Genomic DNA, 21,422 nt, shown 5'->3' with positions numbered 1-21,422 from the left:
CTTGCTAAAGAACATTATTTTTTTTTAAGTTGCTCTGGGTAGAGTCCTGATTTAATGCCGCTTTAACAAAAATAATATCTGTAGTGCCCCGTACACACGGTCGGACATTGATCGGACATTCCGACAACAAAATCCTAGGATTTTTTCCGACGGATGTTGGCTCAAACTTGTCTTGCATACACACGGTCACACAAAGTTGACGGAAAATCCGATCATTCTGAACGCGGTGATGTAAAACACGTACCTTGGGACTATAAACGGGGCAGTGGCCAATAGCTTTCATCTCTTTATTTATTCTGAGCATGCGTGGCACTTTGTGCATCGGATTTGTGTACACACAATACGGATTTTGTTGTCGGAAAATTTTATAGCCTGCTCTCAAACTTTGTATGTCGGAAAATCCGATGGAAAATGTGTGATGGAGCCTACACATGGTCGGAATTTCCGACAACAAGGTCCTATCACACATTTTCCGTCGGAAAATCCGACCGTGTGTACGGGGCATAGGAATAATTGGTCAGCCTTCATTAACTCAATTTGGGGAAACCCATATCTGAGTTTCAGTTGGTCTCCAGTACAGTATTCTAGTCCTCTTTGGGCGTTAAATACATCGATCAACTTTTCAAAGACAGAACACAAACAGATTTAGGCCACTGAAATAAAGTATGCAATTCCCGCAGATACATTTCTATTCCACCATTATCTTTGACATGCTGCCGATGTGACACTCATGCAAACCCCTCTAGAGAAACTTCTATTATCAATGGAGAACACCAAACTGATCTCTCAGTACAATGCAGTATTACTTTTCTTCAGACCAGATCAAAACCCTCCAAACTGACTAAAGTAGCATAATATGGTACCACATATAGATAACAGAGGACCGGGAGGACTTTGAGGTGATCCAAGTCCCCAATTATTTTGTTCAAACAAACTGATCAAGCTACACCATCAAATGTATTACACCTCTCTGTGGATGTATAGATTTAACCACTTGCCATCCATGGGTCATTTGTAAACAGCCTGGAATTCAAGCGGATAAAACAGCAGCTGTGAGCTTGGTACCTTTTTTTTTCTTCCCTTCCATCTGACTCTCGGATGTCTCCATACAGAGGACCTGTCACCTCTGTATGGAGACATGCACCTGCTTACCTGCCCATGCGATCACTAAGAGCTTGTTCGCCTCCTTGTGATAGCAATAAAGTTAAATGAAGAAAAAAAATATATATATATTAAAAAGGAGAAGTATGGCTAAAGCTCTTTTGGCCCTACTACTTCTACTGTAGGTCACATGCACTTAGATCTGCAATCTAGTGACCCGTATTCAACAGACAGCGGGCTAAAGTCCGCTGTCCACTGACATCACACCAGTCAAGACTCTGGAGGGATCTTAACTATAATGTCAGGATCCACCCAGATGCCTGACCGGGAGTTGGCTCAGCCTCTTAGCAGGCCGCTGAAAGCCTCAACCAGTTGATCCAGACCCCTCCACAGCCCAGTGAGCGCTGGAGGGGCACAACAGAGAGCCCCTGACTAGCTCTGTTCAATGAAGACCGAAAACCGAGCAAACCGTAGAAGACAGATACAGCATCAGATCAAATGCTGCATCCACCTAGGCAAGTATGTAGGTTGTTTTTTTTTTAAACCCCATGCTTCTCTATTAAAAGATGCATTGTAATAAAATATCTTAACCACTTGCTGACCGGCCGCCGCAGTTATACCGGTACGGCGCTTCGAGCAAAAGATACAGCAGGCACGCGGTCTAGAGCGAGTCTTCGGCAGTCGCAATGTCCGCTGGCCAAATGTGATCGCTCCACAGAGAAGCAGAACGGACATCTGCCAATGTACACAAAGCAGATCCCAGTTCTGTCAGGGGAATACAGTGTGATCGTCTGATCCTAGTGATTAGGAACAGGGATCTCTCTGTACTCCCAGTCAGTCCCCTCCCCCCAAGTTGGAAAGCACCTCCCTAGGACACACTTAACCCTTTGATTCCCCCCCTCCAGTGTTAACGCCTTCCTTGCCAGTGTCATTTATATAGTAAATCGTTGCATTTTTATAGCATCGTTTTATAAATGTCACTGGTCCCCCAAAAAAAAAAAAAAAAAGTGTCAAAAGTGTCCAATCTGTCCACCGCAATCCAAAAAAAAAAAAAAAAAAATAATCACTGATCACCGCCATTACTAGTAAAAAAAAAAAAAAAAAAAAAAAAAAGGACAAAAATTGTAGACGCTATAACTTTTGCACAAAACCAATCAATATACTCTTATTGCGATTTTTTTTTACCAAAAATATGTAGAATACATATTGGCCTAAACTGATGAAGAAATTTGATTTTTTACTTTTTTTTTTTTTTTTTTTTTTATATTTATTATAGCAAAAAGTAAAAAAGTGTTTTTTTGTTTTTTTTCCAAAATTATTGGCCTTTCATTGTTTATAGTGCAAAAAATAAAAAACGCAAATACCATCAAAAGAAAGTTCTATTTGTGGAGAAAAAAAAAGAGGGCATCAATTTTGTTTGGGTGCAACGCCGCACAACCGCGCAATTGTCAGTTAAAGTGACGCAGTGCTGTACCGCAGAAAAATAGCCTGGACATTAAGGGGGTAAATCCTTCTGGGGCTAAAGTGATTAAAAATTAAGTGCAACCCTCCTGCACACAGGTGAATGCAAATGTGCATGTAGGGTTCACAGTTGACTGTAAACAGATTGCACCACACATTGGGTATTGCCTTGAAAGTCAGAGCGAGATCAATAACTCTAGGGCTATCATTCATGGTCAACTCTAAATCTTCAACCTGTAAAGGCTCATATTATATATATATATATATATATATATATATATATATATATATATATATATATATATATATTTTAGAGGTCGACCGATATGGGTTTTTCTCTGGCCGATATTTAGAAATCGCGGTGGCCGATGGCCGATATAAGATGCCGATTTTTTTGGGCCGATATATTAGGCCGATTTTTTTTTTTTTTTCTTCCCCCTTCATCTCATAAAATCTAACAGTTAGACCCCTTTCACACTTTTTCAGGCGCTTTTGGGCTAAAAATAGCGCCTGTAAAGTGCCTGCAAAACGGCTCCCCTGCAGTCTCAGTGTGAAAGCTCGAGAGCTTTCACACTGAGGCGATGCGCTGGCAGGATGTTTAAAAAAGTCCTGCAAGCGGCATCTTTGGAGCGATGTATACCCCTCCTCCACCACTCCTGCCCATTGAAATGAATGCGCACCGCTGCCGAAGGGCCTGCAAAGCGTTTCAGCAGCAGCGCTTCAGGGGCGCATTTAACCCCTTCCTCAGCCGCTAGCTGGGTTATAAGCGCCCCGCTAGCAGCCGAATAGCGCCGCTAAAATGACGGTAAAGCGCCGCTAAAACTAACAGCGTTTTACCGTCAACGCATGCCCGTTCCAGTGTGAAAGCAGCCTTAGGTAATACAGAACTTTTTTTTTTACACAAAACAAACCTCCAATCAGTTCACTTGTATGTAGAATTTAGATTTTAAAAAAAAATAACGATATCTTAAATATTAAATACATAAAAACAGGTAATCAAAACTTTTGGATGAAAAAAAATGGGCTAACTTTACTGCTTATTTTTTTTTTTTTTAATTTCATTAGTGTATTTTTTTTTTTTAAATTGCGTTTGAAAGACCGCTGCGCAAATACCGTGTGACATAAAATATTGCAACAACCGCTATTTTATTCCCTAGGGTCTCTGCTAAAAAATTATATATATATATATATATATATATATATATATATATATATATATATATATATATATATATATATATATATATATATATATAATGTTTGGGGGTTCTAAGTGATTTTCTAGCAGAAAATACAGGATTTTTACTTGTAAGCAACAAGTGTCAGAAAAGATTTAGTCTTTAAATGGTTAAACTGGGAGCTTCTACACACAGAGTTCAGCTCATTGATAAAACAACCTGAAAAGATACAATGTATCTTCTTATCAGACTTGGCAGGCTGCCCAGGGAGGAGAGAATCCTCTCCACAGATAACTACAGGAAACTTGCATTGACTTCTATTACAGAAGTCATTTGCAAGACCACTGAAGTTATCGGCTTATTTTATCAGCACAATCGCCGATTAAGTAAAAAAAGCCAAATAGCGGCCGATATATCGGTCGACCTCTAATATTATATATACATATATACACACACACACACACACACACACACACACACACACATATATATATTTGCCTATGGACAATTTTAGGTTCTGTAGTTTTTGCCTTAAAGCGGAGTTCCACCCAAAAGTGGAAGATCCGCTTATCTGACTCTTCCCCCCCACGGTGCCAAATGGCATTTCTGGGAGTCGTGGCACGATCACTCGGAAGTTTGGCCCCCTTCCTCCGCCGACGGTCCATTCAGAAAGCACTGTGCGCTTCGCGCATGCACAGTAGGGAACCAGCTGTAAAGCTGCAAGGCACCACTACCGGGTTCGCTTACTACAAATGTCGGCGGCAGCACCCAAGAACTGATGGAAACATCAGCTGGGGTGCCGACATCGCTGGATTCTAGGATAGGTAAGTGTCCCAATATTAAAAGTCAGCAGCTACAGTATATACAGAGCCCTAACTACTTCAATACAGGGCACGTACACCCCCTTCCTGCCCAGGCCAATTTTCCGCTTTCAGCGCTGTCGCTGTTTAAATGACAATTGCGCGATCATACAACACTGTGCCCAAACAGAATTTTTATCATTTTGTTCCTACAAATAGAGCTTTCTTTTAATGGTATTTGATCACCTCTGCATTTTTTTATTTTTTGCTAAATAAAAAAAAAAAAACCTAAAATTTTGAAAAATAAGAACGTTTTTCTTTCGTTTCTGTTATAAAATTTTGTAAATAAGTAAGTTTTCTCCTTCAGTGATAAGGCGGCACTGATGGGCGCTGATAGGCACTGAAAGGCTGCACTGATGTGTACTTATGGGTGGCACTGATAGGCATCACTGATGGCACTGATTGGCAGCATCCTGGTGGTCCTGGGTGGGCTGCGCTGATAAACAATCAACACAGACCCTCCCCCCCCCCATCAGGAAAGCAGCTGCTCGGCTCTCCTCTACTCATGTCTGTCAGACAAAAATGAGGAAAAGCCAATTAACGGCTCTTCCCATTGTGATCAGCTGTGACTGGACACGGCTTATCACATGGTAAAGAGTCTCTGTCAGAGGCAATTTACCGAGATCGTTGTAGCAGTGTGTCAGACTATCACACCGCACCACAGATCGCCATGATGTGCGCTCCCATGGGCACGCAAGAGCGGTCGTTCTGGAGGGCCGTCATATGATGTCCACCCAGACAAGCCATCATTTGACGGCTGGCGGACGGGAAGTGCTTAAGCTTTTTGTGTTTCACAGAAATACATGGTAACGCTTCATTTGAGCATTTTAATGCATCTTGTTGCACGCTTTTTGAGCGCTTTTCTGCTCAAATGCAATAATTAAATGAAAACAGATAAAATAAAAACCCCTACCCTTAACCCAAATATTAACCCCTAACCTAATAAAATAACCCCTAAGCCTAACATTTAAACCCTAACCCTTAACAGCTTACAAAAAATAAAAATAAAAAAAATTAAAACTAATAATAATAATTTTTAAAAGCAAATAAAACAGCGGAAATACATAGCAACAAAAGATGAAACAGATATTTTTTTTCTATTGGCCAATTAAAAATGGCAAAGCTCAAAAACACTTTTAAAAACGCTGTACACAAAAAAACGACAGATACTCCAATTGTTCACCACTATTAGAGCTGAACAATTCTGGCTAAAATGAGAATCCCAATTTTTTTGCTTAGAAGATAGATCACGATTCTCTCACGATTATCGCGGCGTAACATCATCTTTCACATTAACACAAAAAAAATTGGGCTAACTTTACTGTTTCGTGTTTTGTTTTTATTCATTGAAGTGTATTTTTTCCCGGCTCCTCCTCTGACCCGCTGTTGACTCACTGACACTCCCATTCACTTTAAATGGGACAGCTGGTGATGCAGCAGGGACACAACAAGGTGAGGGACGTGGCGGCAGCAGGTGAGTGGATGGGATGCCCGCTAACAGGCGCTGCCATGATGGATCTGAAATGACAGGTGCTCTTTAAATGCAAGGACTCATTCTTGCTTATAGTTAGAATCTTTAATATTTGCAAACAAAATGAAGTTTTCCAATCTAGAGTGATAAGCTGTCAAGTTTGTAAAACAGCGATATCAGAACTGATTCAATCATACAGTTTGTAGTGTACATAAATTTGCAAAACAATGAGATAAAGGAATATTCCTGAACTTTGTTTTATCTCATGGTTATTGTGAAATTGTGTGAATGCATCAATGCAGTTATTTCAGCTTGCAGTAGAGCTGCACAATTAATCATTAAAAAATTGTGATCTCGATTCACCCCCCCTGACGATCTGTCCTGCAGAGTTTTCCGATTCTTTCATATAAACAAGTGGAGAGACTTTATCTCCTCACTCAGCTGTCAAAAGAAAACATCCAGGCAGTCTGCCAAGTTTAGAACTTGAAACATTCTAACTAACTTCCTTCTTAGATCAAAGGGATAGAACTTAGGATAAAACAGAGACCCTAGGGAATAAAACGGCAATTGATGCAATATATAATGTCACACTGTATTTGCCCAGCGGTCTTTCAAATGCAATTTTTTGGGAAAAAATACACTTCAATATAAAAAAAAAAAAAAAAAACGAAAGAGTAAAGTTAGCACAATTTTTTTTTTGTTTTAATGTGAAAGATGATGTTACGCCGTGAGAATCGCGAGAGAATCGTGATCTATCCTCTAAGCAAAAACATTGTGATTCTCATTTTAGCCAGAATCGTGCAGCTCTAGCTTGCAGAGTTTTGAATTCATTGAATGAGTTTACCAAAAATGTAAATACTGCAGAATGTACAGCCTTGTGTTCCATAACTAAGCTCCATTTCATGCTGAATAAACTAAATTAATAATGTATCTTAAATTGAAAACTATCTTTAGATAGATTTTTACTCCTAAAGCATTTTATTAAAATAAATTTGATAAAAATAAAAAAAAAATCTGATTTAAAGCAGAGTTTCGCCACCAAAAAAAAAGTCAACAGCTACAAATACTGCAGCTGCTGACTTTTATTAATCACACACTTACCTGTCCCAGGGTCCAGCAATGTGGGGGAATGAAGCCCCGCTCGTCTCCCCCTCTTCTCTGTGGCATCGGCATTGTCACTGCGCACTGTGACCGGGCAATCATCTGGGACCTGTGACATGTCCTAGGTGATTGCCGAGAGGGAGGGGGGAAAGGTGAACTTTCTTCTGGTACTGTGGTGCCCCGGGAGGAAGTGGGAGCTGGAAACCTCTAAAAAGAGGGTTTCCGTCCATCCCCCCCCCCCCCCAAAAAAAATGACGTGCCAAATGTGGCAAGTCAGGGGGTCACCTTCCCTTAAAGTGGAAGTTCAATTTTTGGGTGGAACTCCGCTTTAAATCACAAAAAAAAAAATCCGGTTTGTTTGATTTTTTTTAAATCATTGATTTTTATCCACCCTGCAATATAGTCTACAGGGCTCCCGGGGCATGGCAGCATTTCTAGATTTCATAGGCATATGCAAAGTACCTGTTTTATGACCTGCACTTTGTTTCACTAGACTATAGTTATGATATGTTTACTTTGACGGTGGACAAGAATGGTCAGAGCATGGTGAAGCAGATGAATACAGTTCATGGTCACCTAAGGAACAAAATGTTCAGTATGTGTTGTAATTTTATATTGTATCATGCATTTCTAGAAAACATATTACACAAAAGGGAAACTGCATTCAAACTTTGGATAGAGTGGGAAAGAGTTTAACCACTCACCATCCAGGCCAATTCTGACATTTCTCTCCTACATGTAAAATTCATTTTTTTTTTTGCTAGAAAATTACATAGAACACCCAAACATTATACATATTTTTTTTTTAGCAAAGACCCTAGAGAATACAATGGCGGTTGTTGCAACTTTTTATCTCCCACGGTATTTGCACAGCAATTTTTCGAACACTTTTTTTTTGGAAAAAAAAGTTTAGTTTTTTTTTTTTTTTTTTTTAGCATGAAACTTAAAAAGTTAGCCCAATTTTTTGCATAATGTGAAAGATGAAGTTACGCCAAGTAGATACCCAACATGTCACGCTTCAAAATTGCACACGCATTTCGGTACTTAAAAATCCCCATAGGTGACGCTTTAAAATTTTTTACTGGTTACATGTTTTGAGTTACAGAGGAGGTCTAGAGCAATAATTATTTCTCTCGCTCTAACGTTCGCGGTGATACCTCACGTTTGGTTTGAACACCGTTTTCATATGTGGGCGGGACTTATATATGTGTTCGCTTCTGCGTGCGAGCACACAGAGACAGGGGCGATTTACCTTTTTTTTTTTTGTTGTTGTTAATTTTATTTGTCTTTTTTTTTTTTTAGTTTGACACTTAAAAAAAAAAAAAAAAAAAGATCACTTTTATTCCTATTAGAAGGAATGTAAATATCCCTTGAAATAGGAATTGATTGGTCCTGATTGGTCCTCTGTATAGCGAGATATGGGGTCAATAAGACCCCACACCTCACCTCTAGGCTGGGAAGTCTGAAATCAAAAAATAAACGATCTCAGCTTCCCAACCACCGAGGCGGCCCATTTGTTTGAATGCAGAGGCCGGGCGTGACGTCAGAACATCGCGCCCGGCCTCCGAAGAATCGGAGAGACTACGGCAACCATCTGGTCCGCCGGAAATCACTATGGTAAACATCCGGGGCCGGCGGATCCTTTCTCCAACTCAGCGATGGAAGCGATGAGTCAGTAGAAGCACCGGAGGGTGGCGGGAGGTTGGGGCAGGGAGTATTTTGTTTGACAGAGTGGAGAGGCATTAGAATGCTTATAATTTTTACTGCTGTCTGTGTCCCCATTAGGGAGATTCAGCCTCTCCTTTACTCCTGTTTACCATCACCATTGAAAGTAAAGGAAAATCCCAAATTTTTGGTTGTCCCCAGAAAAGTAATAGGAGGGGAAATCTTCCAATGGGGACACTAGTTCTGGTGCACTGGGGGGGTCCTCAAGGCATTCCCTTAATTTGCAGGGATTTCCTCTCACTTCCCGTTTGGCTATGGGACAGACAGTGAAGGGAAATCTCTGCAATGGGACACAGATGGCTATACAAAAAAAAAAAAAGAAGACAGCAGACAGGGGTTATAACCTTCCGTTACTCTACCCAAAAATGGAAGTTTTGCCTACAGCTCTACATTAATATGCAAAAACATTGCCAAAGCACTGATTGTTCCCTAATGGTATCAATTGACAGCCCCAAGTTCACGCTTCTAAGTGGAAAAGAAATGTTCACATCCAGATTTTTCTGGTTACATATTTGTGTGTATATAGAAGGCACAACAAGCATCACATCTGTGCAGAAGACTCACTAAAAATGTATCAATCCTTAGGCCTCGTACACACGGTACGAAAATCAGAAGGGAAAAGTCGTAAGACGAGCTGTCTGCGGATTTTCGGATCGTTAGTATGGTGCTTTCCACAGACGATTTGACTTTTTCTTCAGACAAAAGCTGGATGTGCAGGCTATAACATTTTTGTCGGATGTGAACTCAACATCTGATTTTTGGATGGCCAGTACAGAAATCCATCACACAAAAGTCGAAAGTACAAACACGCATGATAGGAATCAAAGAGCGACTGGAAAGAGTTTGGTCTTGTAAACTACTGTTCGTAATCTAGAATTACCATTCGTGACGAGGCAATTGATGAAATCTTGAAATGCAGCGCACATTCTCATCTTCCTTAATGGGATAATAATGAAGCTGCTTTGCCGGTGATACTGATGTAGTTATACCAAACATATTTTAAAAGGCTTTTGCTTTGTGTTTTTTGAAAATCGCGAATCAACGCTCACCAAACTTCTACTAACATGAAATGAGCCGAAGGGATGAACTTCCTCTTTATACTCTCATAGTACGTCACTACGTTCGTGTTTGTGAAACAATTTGCGCTTTGCGGATAGTTAGTATGCTAGACAAAATCCTGCACACGCCCTTTTGACAAAAATCAGACGCTCGAATGTCCAACAATCAAACCGTGTGTACGAGGCCTTAAAGTCTAGTAATGACTTGTTTACACCTGTGACAGCTCATGCCATCATCCTCAAAAGCGACCTGCAGTGAATAGCTTTTCAAAGGTCATTTAGCAGGCAGCTGGAAGATGATAGGTCATCTCTTCCCCACCTGTTTTAATGCTGTAAGCCTGTACCACTGTGCACATGCATTACACTCTGTTGCAACGTGGCACAATTCATTTGAATGGGTCACATTCGGTGGCAGCACTGCCTGCGAAATGCAGCATATGGCATAAACATTGCAGTTATATGTATACAATTCTACCTGGCCAACACTGCAGCTTAAGGGGGTGGTAAACCCACAGCTCAACCGTCCTGATTTTTTTTTTTTTTTTTACAGCTCCTGGCTCCCTTCATGAACAAGCCCTGAGGGGGTTGCTGAACCACTCTGCATTTAACCATTGCCATGACTTACTTGCAAAAAAAAACAAAAATTAAAAAAAAAATAAAAAAATAAAAAGTGCAAGCATCTTAGCGTTACTGACCTCCTACAGCCACTTCCTGTTTAAATGTATGCACTCCAGTGAAAGCTGCACTGTATTTTTCAAGCACATCTCTGCAATACATGCACTTTTCCACAGGTTTTATCCTTTTAAACACGCCGCAAGTACAGAAAAACGACGGATCTGCCAGACATATAGTATGCTTCTACCTTCCTCTAACATGACAACACAACTCTAATGCCGTGTACACACGGTCGGATTTTCCGACGGGAAATGTTGGATGTGAGCTTGTTGTCGGGAAGTCCGACCGTGTGTATGCTCCATCGAACATTTGTTGTCGGACTTTCCACCAACAAATGTTTGCCAGCAGGTTCTCAAATTTTCCGCCAAAAAAACTTTGTTGTCGGAAAGTCCAATCGTGTGTACACAAGTCCGACGCATGCTCAGAATCAAGCAGGAGCCGCGCTGGCTATTGAACTTTCTTTTCTCGGCTCGTCGTACATCACCGCATTCGGAATTGTTGGCCAACATTTGTGTGATCGTGTGTATGCAAGACAAGTTTGAGCCAACATCCTTCGAACAAAAATCCACGGTTTTGTTGGCGGAAAGTCCGATCGTGTGTACGCGACATAAGGCTCCATGCACATTGAAGCTCATCAACGGTCATTTTTGGGAGTTTTTATTAACAGGCCATAAACCCCCCTCTATGTTATCCTATGAATCCATGCACACATGTGCAGTGGAGTTTATGGGCTGTTGTCTGAACGCCCTAAAATCACGTTCAGGAGCTGTTTTTCTGAGCACAAACAGCGCTTAAAAACGTTAAAAACGCACATAAACGTTGAAATAAAGCTAAAAAAAAAAAAAAAAAAAAAAAAAAAAAAAAATGGCACGTTTTAAGAAAGAAAGAGCTTTCTTTTGGTGGTATTTGATCACCTTTTTGGTACAAAAAAGTCCCAGTAAGCATATATTGATTGGTTTGTGCAAAAGTTATAGCGTCTACAATCTACTAGGGGATCTTTTTATGGATTTTTTTTTTTTTTTACTAGTAATGGCAGTGATCAGCAATTTTTAGCAGGACTGCGACATTGCGGTGGACAAATCGGATACCTGACACTTTTTGGGGTCCAGTGACACCAATACAGTGATCAATGCTAAATAATATGCGCTGTAACTTTACTAATGACACTGGCAGGGAAGGGGTTAACATCAGGGGCGATCAAAGGGTTAACTACGTGTGCTCCTAGGGAGTGCTTTCCAACTGTGGGGGGAATGCTGTGACTGGAGGAAAACAGAAATCCGTGTTTCTGCTTGGCAGAAACACAAGAGCTTCATCTTCCTCCCTCACAGGACGGTGGTCTGCCCTGTTTACATAGGCAGATTGTCGTTCTGCCTCTCCTGTGAAGATCACCAAGTGCGGATTAGCTCCCGCTGTGTCCAAGGACAGCGGGAGCAGGTTGCCGGTGGAGCATGTGCGTGCCCCAGACCCGCTCCGAGTGCTGATTAGCTCCTGCTGTGTCCAATGAAAGCGGGAGCAGGTTGCCGTCGGCGCACGTGCACACCCCAGACCCACTGCATGAAATCACGTACCTGTACGTAATTTCTCGCAGGAGGACCGCCCTGCTACAGTATATCTGCATGGGGCGGTCCTTAAAGCGTTCCACCCAAAAGTGGAACTTCCACTCATTGTACTCCTTCCCCCCTCCGGTGCCACAATTGGCACCTTTCGGGGGGAGGGGGGACAGGATACCCATCTTTCAGGAGGTATCCTGTCGCATGCGCAGAAGGGTTCCCAGCGTGAAGCCGTAAGGCTACACTGCCAGGTTTCTTTACTCGCAATGAATGCGGCATGCACCCGACAGCTGAAACTTTAGCTGGGGTGCCGACATCGCTAGACTCCAGGACAGTTAAGTGTCCGATTATTAAAAGTCAGCAGCTGCAGTATGTGTAACTGCTGGTTTTTAATTTTTGCAGCGGTGGGCGGACCTCCCCTTTAAGTAGTTGAAGTATATGTCAAGCCAAAACTTTATTTTTAGTTTTGGACAGATGAGGGAGCTAGAAGGTTTTTACTTCAATCCATGGCTCCATAAGAGATTTCACTGCTCTTCCTTTAATGTGGACAATGCTTATCCAGACAAGAAGTGGGGGAGGAAAGGAGGTGGGAGTCTCAAACAGCAAAACAAAATCACTAAAGCCTAGGACACACAATAAGATGATCGGACGAATGATCATCAGTTCTTTTTTGCATGCTTGTCTCCATTTTGAAAATGAAGAGGTTACTAAAGTACAAAAATTCTCATATGACAGAATAAAAATTCAGAAGTGATGTAATGTACTGTTTTCAGCAGAAAATACAATAATTAACCACTTCAATACAGGGTATTTTCACCCCTTTCCTGCCCAAGCCAATTTTCAGTTTTCAGCGCTGTCGCATTTTGAATGACAATTGCGCGATCATGCAACACTATACCCAAATGAAATTTTTAGCATTTTTTTCCCCTCAAATAGAGCCTTCTTTTGGTGGTATTTGATCACCTCTGCGGTTTTTATTTTTTTGCGCCATAAACAAAAGAAAAACGACAAGTTTGAACAGAAACAATATTTTTTTACTTTTTGCTATAATATCCCAATTTTTTTTTTAATTTTCCTCAGTTTAGGCCGATATGTATTCTTCTACATATTTTCGGTTAAAAAAAAAAAAAAATTTTTATGGCATTTTTATAATTTTTTTTTTACTAGTAATGGCAGCGATCGTGACTGTGACATTGCGGCGGAAAGATCGGATGCTTTTGACACCATTGGCATTTATACAGCGATCAGTGCTATACAAATTCATTGATTACTGTATAAATGTCACTAGCAGGGAAAGGGTTAACTGTGTGTCCTAGGGAGTGATTCTAACTGAAGGGGGAGGGGACTCACAAGGGGAGGAGACCGATCGGTGTTCCTCTGTAATGGGAACACGATTGGTCTCCTCTCACCTGACAGGACGTGGATCTGTGTTTTGCACACACAAATCCACAGTCCTGCTCTATTAACAGGCAATCGTGGGTGCCCGGCGGACATCGCGGCCGCTGGGCACACGCATCGGGTCCCAAGTGACGCGGCCGGGAAGCCCAGGACGGGAGATCCCTCCTGCGAATGTCATATGACTATATGCGGGATGTGAAGTGGTTAATGATTAAAAACGAAAATCGTACAATCTGGTATCTTACAAGAAAAAATTTTGTGTTTGTCCCTTCAGAAAATTTCGAACGAAAGCTGTGTACCAACGATCAAATTATCGTACGAACGCTTTGAAAGCAATATTTTTTTGTACGATTTTCTGATCGTGTGTGCAGGCCTTAAGGCTCCTTTGACACTTGTGTGACTTGGGATCCGACTTGTGAGACCCCAAGTTGCAGGACACGAGACATTTAATATATTTCTATGATAGTCGATCCTACTGTGCTGCGACTACAGAAAAGATTCCTGCACTACTTTGGTCCAACTTTTGATGCAACTTTGGTCCAGAGAATGTAAAGTCGCACCAAAAGTCACATCAAAGTTGCACTTCAAATTGTGCAACTTTGGAGACGTGCTAATGTAAAAGGAGCCTAAGATAGAACCCTTGTAAGATTTGTTTCATGATCGCCTGTGCCCCTGCTGCTGATTTTCCCTCACTTTCTCTTTGTTTTTGAGTAAAAGGCAGGTCAATACACCAATGAGACTGCATGCCCTTTCCTCCCCAGTGCATCTGTATATGCCTGAGAGCTGTGAAAGAGTCCATGAAAGTAGAAGTTCAGCCAAAAACGATACACACGGTCGGACTTTCCGCCGGAAAACGTGCGATCGGAGCTTGTTGTCGGAAATTCCGACCGTGTGTAGGCTCCATCGGACTTTTTCCATGGGAATTTCCTACACACAAAAGTTTGAGAGCTGGATCTAAAATTTTCCGACAACAAAATCCGTTCGTGTAAATTCTGATCGTGTGTAGACAATTCCGACGCACAAAGTGCCAGGCATGCTCAGAATCAAGCAGAAGAGCAACACTGGCTATTGAACGTCATTTTTCTGAGCTTGTCGTACGTGTTGTACGTCACCGCGTTCTTGACGTTCGGAATTTCCGACCAACATTGTGTGACCGTGTGTATGCAAGACAAGTTTGAGTCAACATTCGTCGGAAAAAATCCATGGATTTTGTTGTCGGAATCTGCGATCGTGTGTACAGGGCATAAATCTACTCGCAGCCACAATCTAAGACTAACCTAGCTAACCCTGTAAAGCAAAAACCACTATACATACCTTTTCTGAAGCCTATCCGGTCCGGTCTCCAGTAGCGGATGCTGTGTGGAGGAGAGAACCAACAAGGGCTGGGAAATGCCTGGGAAGTAACGTCACCCATAGAGTTACTATGGAGCTTCCGTTGTTGGCTTCCTCTCCTGCACACGCCTACATACAGAAGCCGCCGCGGACAGCACAGAGTGGGATCAGTGTTTTGTCAGAATAGCAAACCCATCAGATTAGGTAACGGAAGGGACGTCATGTCATGTTTGTTAATCTGACATTACAGCTGCAGTCAGAAGGCGGCAGCGGACATCTTATTACACCCAGCTACATCTCGAATTCCAGAGTAATTTTAGCAATAAAGTGAGCGTACGCTAACGCATTTCAAGGTTTCCCTCTTCTTCAGAGCACAGTGCTTGGAAGAAGAGGGAAACCTTGTAATGTGTTAGCTGACATGACTACAAGCATTGTGGATTTTCGCATATGGATTTAAAAGAGAAGTAATGAAATTTTATTTTTTTTTCGGAATCATACTTGGCTCGGTGGATGCAGCATCAATCCGATGCTGCATCTGTCAGTCACAGCTCTCTGCTCCCTCCTCTCTGACTGGAGTGCTGAGCTGTGGAGGGACGGGGGTGGCCAGCTCAGGCTCTCAGCGGCTCACCGAGAGGCTGAGCCGGGTGTCAGTCCAGTCACCTGGCAGATCCAGACTTTGTTGCGATGACACTGTGCCTGGACTGATATCTGTGACATCAGAGAGCGGGCTGAACAAACGAACTGCACTCCTGTGACTCATAGGGGGAAGTACAGCCAAACGAGCTTTGGCTGTACTTCTCCTTTAAGTGGATGACTTTATGATAATGCTATGATACCAGTACTGGTTTGTGAGTATAATCACCTCTATTTTATTGAATAAAAACATGTATTGAGGATAATGTGCTAGGCCTATGCGCCCTCTGTGTTCTTCTATGCTTTCAGTCCATTTGGACTTCCCCAGTCTTTGGAAGGCAGCAAGGTGTGCATTATCCACATATACTAACATGTCAACATAAGAGTCTGATAAGACGTTGGGACTTAGACCTCATGTACACTGCTGCTGGTAAACCGACGTTTAGGAGCAGTTGGGAGTTTTTTTCAGCTGCCCCTGAACTCTCTTCTGTGTTATCTTATCAGTACATGTACTCAGGGTCGTTTACAGTAGTTTCTAGGCAGTCGAGTTTAGAAGCATTTTATGGAAAGCAAAAAAATGGGATCAGGATGGATGTTCAGAGACATTTGAAACACCAAATGCTTGTAACAGCTTGTAAACGCGGTAACACGCGTTTCGTTTACAGGCAATTTTTTCATTTTTGACATTTTGCAAAAATAAAAAAACGATTCTAAATGCAAACGTGGCTAAATGGACGTTTTTGAACGTCGGTTACCATGTCAAGCTAAATCGTTCAGGAGAGGTTTTAAAACGTCCCGTGTAAATTAACCACTTCATACCCCACCCACAGTCAAATGACGTCCGCAGGAGGGATCTCCCATCCTGGGTGGGCGTCATATGCCGTCCTGGGATTCCTAGCCGTCTAGGGGGCGTGCGCCCTCCGCGTCACTCGGGAGGCAGTGTGCATGCCCGATGGCACCTGCGATTGCTGGTAACAGAGCCGGGACGTCGATCTCTGTGTGTAAACACACAAATCCACATCCTGTCAGGTGAGAGGAGACCGATCATGTGTTCCCAGTACAGAGGAGCACCGAACGGTCTCCTCCCCTTGTGAGTCCCCTCCAGTTAGAATCACTCCCTAGGTAACACAGACCGCCCCCCAGTGTTAACCCCTTCCCTGCCAGTTACATATATACATTAATCAGTGAATTTTTATAGCACTGATCGCTGTATAAATGTGAATGATGTCAAAAGCGTCCAATGTGTCCGCCGCAATGTCACGATAAAAATTGCAGATCACCGCCATTACTAGTAAAAAAATAAAATAAAAATTGCCATAAATCTATCCCCTATTTTGTAGACGCAATAACATTTGCACAAACCAATCAATATACACTTATTGGGATTTTTTTTACCAAAAATATGTATAAGAATACGTATCGGCCTAAACTGAGGAAAAAATTTGTTTTTAAAAATTGGGATATTTATTATAGAAAAAAGTAAAAAATATTGTGTTTTTTTCAAACTTGTCACTCTTCTTTTGTTTATAGCACAAAAAAATAAAAACCACAGAGGTGATCAAATACCACCAAAAGAAAGCTCTATTTGTGGGGGGAAAAAGTGATAAAAATTTCATTTGGGTACAGTGTTGCATGACCACACATTTTTCATTCAAAATGCGACAGCACTGAAAAATTAAAATTGGCCTGGGCAGGAAGGGGGTGAAATTGTCCTGTATTGAAGTGGTTAAGCCTTACCGCACAGCACAGGAGAGTGAACATTTTGATATGCTCTGTAGTCAGCATAGGTGTTAAGAGAGGGGGAAGGAGCATTTCTAAGAGTCGTTTTGTATGGAGTTCTATATTACAAAAAAAAAAAAAAAAAAAAGACACATCACGACATACAGGAAGACACTCCAACATCCTGGCTGTTGTCTGCTCTCTAGCAGAAGCTGTGTGGATTTCTATGATCCAATGACTGAGCAGACTCTACAGAAGACTAGCTGGCTCTGATCGCCGTCTCCACTTGCACCAGATCCACCCTTCCAGCTTTAGCTCACATCACCCGCAACTGTTTGTTTGTTCTCAATCACCTGACACAACAGTAAACAGTGCAGGACTGTGTGATAGAAAACACACTTCAGAGGAAAGTAAAAAGACACAGACCCCGGGACCCGAAGGAAGTGGTTTGTATAAATGTCTCCCCACAATAGACAGGTGACTGGTCAGGAGGGGGCCCAGCCCATACAATAACAGAGGAGTGCCATCCATGGAAGGGGGGGGGGGGGGGGGTCATACTGCAGCCGGAAACTGAACACTGGAGTGTCCTTACCATCACTTGTGTGACCTCAGAGCACAGACAAAGGCTGGGAACATGGGATACATGTGGAGGTCAAGGTGAATCCTCCATGTAGACATAAGATGATCTCTATCCCCCTCCATGCAGATGTGAGGTGATCTCTATCCCCCCTCCATGGAGATGTGAGGTGATCTCTATCCCCCCTCCATGGAGATGTGAGGTGATCTCTATCCCCCCTCCATGGAGATGTGAGGTGATCTCTATCCCCCCTCCATGGAGATGTGAGGTGATCTCTATCCCCCCTCCATGCAGATGTGAGGTGATCTCTATCCCCCTCCATGCAGATGTGAGGTGATCTCTATCCCCCTCCATGGAGATGTGAGGTGATCTCTATCCTCCTCCATGGAGATGTGAGGTGATCTCTATCCTCCTCCATGCAAATGTGAGGTGATCTCTATCCCCCTCCATGCAGATGTGAGGTGATCTCTATCCCCCTCCATGGAGATGTGAGGTGATCTCTATCCCCCTCCATGGAGATGTGAGGTGATCTCTATCCCCCTCCATGGAGATGTGAGGTGATCTCTGTCCTCCTCCATGCAGATGTGAGGTGATCTCTGTCCTCCTCCATGCAGATGTGAGGTGATCTCTGTCCTCCTCCATGCAGATGTGAGGTGATCTCTGTCCTCCTCCATGCAGATATGAGGTGATTTCTATCCTCCTCCATGGAGATGTGAGGTGATCTCTGTCCTCCTCCATGCAGATGTGAGGTGATCTCTGTCCTCCTCCATGCAGATGTGAGGTGATCTCTGTCCTCCTCCATGCAGATGTGAGGTGATCTCTATCCCCCTCCATGGAGATGTGAGGTGATCTCTGTCCTCCTCCATGCAGATGTGAGGTGATCTCTGTCCTCCTCCATGCAGATGTGAGGTGATCTCTGTCCTCCTCCATGCAGATGTGAGGTGATCTCTGTCCTCCTCCATGCAGATATGAGGTGATTTCTATCCTCCTCCATGCACATAGCAGCCCCTCCCCCTCTCTGCAGTGTCACCTCATTGTATAAGTCACATAACACGGCCCTGTCCCGGCTCCCCCGCCCCTCCCTCCCTCCAGCCGCCTACAATCCCCAACCACACGGCTTTCCGGCCACATAACAGCCGGGGACGCGGATAAACCCACCCCCGGGCCTCCTCTCCCAGAAAATGGCGCCGGCTCGGGGCTGCTCTCCAGGCCCCGGCCCCTCCTCCCCGGTATTCCGCCCTGGACACGGCGAGGAACTCGGCACACGGACACAAAGAGCGGGGCCCCGCCGCCCAATGACACACAATACACACCCGAAGCGCGTCACCAGCAGCCGCCTCACCGTCCGACGCTGGGCCCGCCAAGGAGATCCGGCCTTACGGAAACTGCGCAACGTCTGCAGCTGCGGACCGACCGGAGAGCGCAAGTGCCGTATTCACGTCGCGTACGCTACGGAAACCGCGCAAGACTTCCTCTGCTTTCCCTGCGCCGATTGCGTACCTGGAATTTACGCTACGGAAACAGCGTGACGGAACAGGACCCCGACGGCCAGCCAGCTCAAGGAGGAGCGAACTTGCGGCACGCTGGCGGCGTACAGTAGGCTATTCACGAATGCGTTAGCTTAATCGCGGAAGTGACATCATGCGCTGCAGAAGCGTGGTGATGCAATCACATGTAACCATGTACGCAAAGATAGCAGCTACGTAATTAACGTAGTGTGCACTACATAGCAGGGAGATGTTCTGCCTTCCTGGCTCTACAACACAAAGATTGTGTAAAACGAATCCCAAAACATCACTGCAGAAGAAGTTTTCACCATTTATAAATTTGCAATTTCCATTAACTCTTTCACTGCTAGAGCAATTTATGATCATTCAATCTTTCTTTTTTTGCACGCAAAATCATTTTAGGCTTGATAATTGTATAAAACCCCCAAACATTATACATTTTCTGCAAGCAGACACCCTAGAGAATAAAATAGTGGTAGTTTCAAAATCTCTTTGGGGGGGATTTTATGCGCTTGGGTGCAACTTTAAATTTTTACAATTTAAAATTTACTTTACTTCACCATGTGATGATTTTTGTTGGCCACAGGTCCTGTTTAATGGAGTAAGAATATCCCTGCACCAACCCAATAAATAAAATAGCTTAAATACTGCTGCAGACACTGAAGGTATTGTCAGAAACCTAAAAAAAGTATAAAAGCAAAATAGTGCTGCGCTGTACAATTAATAAACAAAGTGTAAAGTTTAATGAGACATGCAGGGTCTAAAAGGACCCTGCATGTCTCCCCTGTGCTCCACTGAATGTAATGCAATGGAGATCACGTCGCATTGCGTTCTTTCCCAACCAAGCTGGCTGAGGACACTGAGGCAGACCTGGAAGTGACATGAAAGACGTTGCTTTCTGGATCAGCAACAAGGAGGGGAGGATTGTAGATGTGTGCACGCTCTGCTCCCTACCCTCTACCTAGTGGCACGCCTCTACCGAGCCCAGGATACATGAGTGCAGAGCGCGCACACACATCGGTGACATCACCAACTGCAGCACCTGTGACTATGTCCTAAACAGCGCACATTTAGGAGGTATTAATTGTACCTACAAAAAGGTATTGTAAAGCTTAAATGTAGGTACAAGTTCAAAAAAAAAGTTTACCTTTTACTACGGGTTTAAAATTCCTGGTGATCCCATGATGAATGCACTTCCTGTTATAGGATGACAACGCTCTGTCTCCCAGTTCACCTGCATGGTCACCATGGTCAGATACAATCACATTAACTCTCCAGTGGGAGAGTAAGAGTAATTTTTTTTTTTTTTTTAAACAAACCTGTCATACTTACCTCCACTGTGCAGCTCGTTTTGCACATAGTGGCCCCGAACCTGGTCTTCTGGGGTCCCCCGGTGGCTCCTCCCCACATCTGATAACCCCCTCGTAGAAGCGCTTCCCCCGAGGGGGTTACCTTGCAGGCACGCTCCCGAGTCCAGCATTTGTGTCTATAGACACAGAATGCCGGATTCGGCCCTGGCGTCATTGGATTTGATTGACAGCGGGAGCCAATGGCTGCGCTGCTATCAATCTATCCAATCAAGAGCTGGGAGCGCGTGGAGAAGGAGCCAGCGCGTCCCCGCCGACTGAATGAAGGGGTTCAGGTAAGTAAAACAGGAGGGCTAGGGGGCCGGTGACTGCCAGGTGTTTTTTCACCTTCATGCATAGGATGCATGAAGGTGAGAAAACACGTACCTTTACAACCTGTTTAAGCCCCGTACACACTAAGAAAATCGGTCGAGGGCTTGTTCAGTTTTTCTCGATGTTTCACAGCAGGTCGAAACAGGGGATAATACAAAATGTACGAAAATTCTCAAACGACAAAGACTTTTTTTTTTTTTGTTGGACTTAAGGTTTATAATTTCTGATCATGTACAGTCTTTCATATCCAATTTTTCTCGTACGAAAACAGTGCATATTAAAACGAAAATCGTTAGTTCTGTTCACCTACGAGAACATTTTTTGAAGTTTGTGCCTTTGGAAATTGTTTGGAAAGTCTGAATCGGATGTTAAAGGATATGTATACACACCATACGA

General features: G+C 43.2%; 1 protein-coding gene across 3 annotated transcripts in view; it reads right to left on the bottom strand.

The window, feature by feature from the left end:
• BRD4 (bromodomain containing 4) overlaps positions 1-21,422 on the bottom strand; it is a 102,153-nt gene that overhangs the window by 57,860 nt on the left and 22,871 nt on the right. Inside the window, exon 1 of one of the 3 annotated variants that reach the window (XM_073622385.1) lies at positions 19,153-19,244. The exons of the other annotated variants lie outside the window; for them this stretch is intronic. The gene's annotated coding sequence lies outside the window, so the exon portion shown is untranslated. Of the gene's footprint in view, positions 1-19,152; positions 19,245-21,422 lie in introns of those variants that run through there. 3 annotated transcript variants of the gene reach the window in all.

The sequence above is a fragment of the Aquarana catesbeiana genome, linkage group LG03, assembly GCF_042186555.1.
Source record: "Aquarana catesbeiana isolate 2022-GZ linkage group LG03, ASM4218655v1, whole genome shotgun sequence".
Classification (NCBI taxonomy): Eukaryota; Metazoa; Chordata; class Amphibia; order Anura; family Ranidae; genus Aquarana; species Aquarana catesbeiana.
Note: the sequence above shows the minus strand (reverse complement) of the source record. Positions and strands in the feature narration are given on the sequence as shown.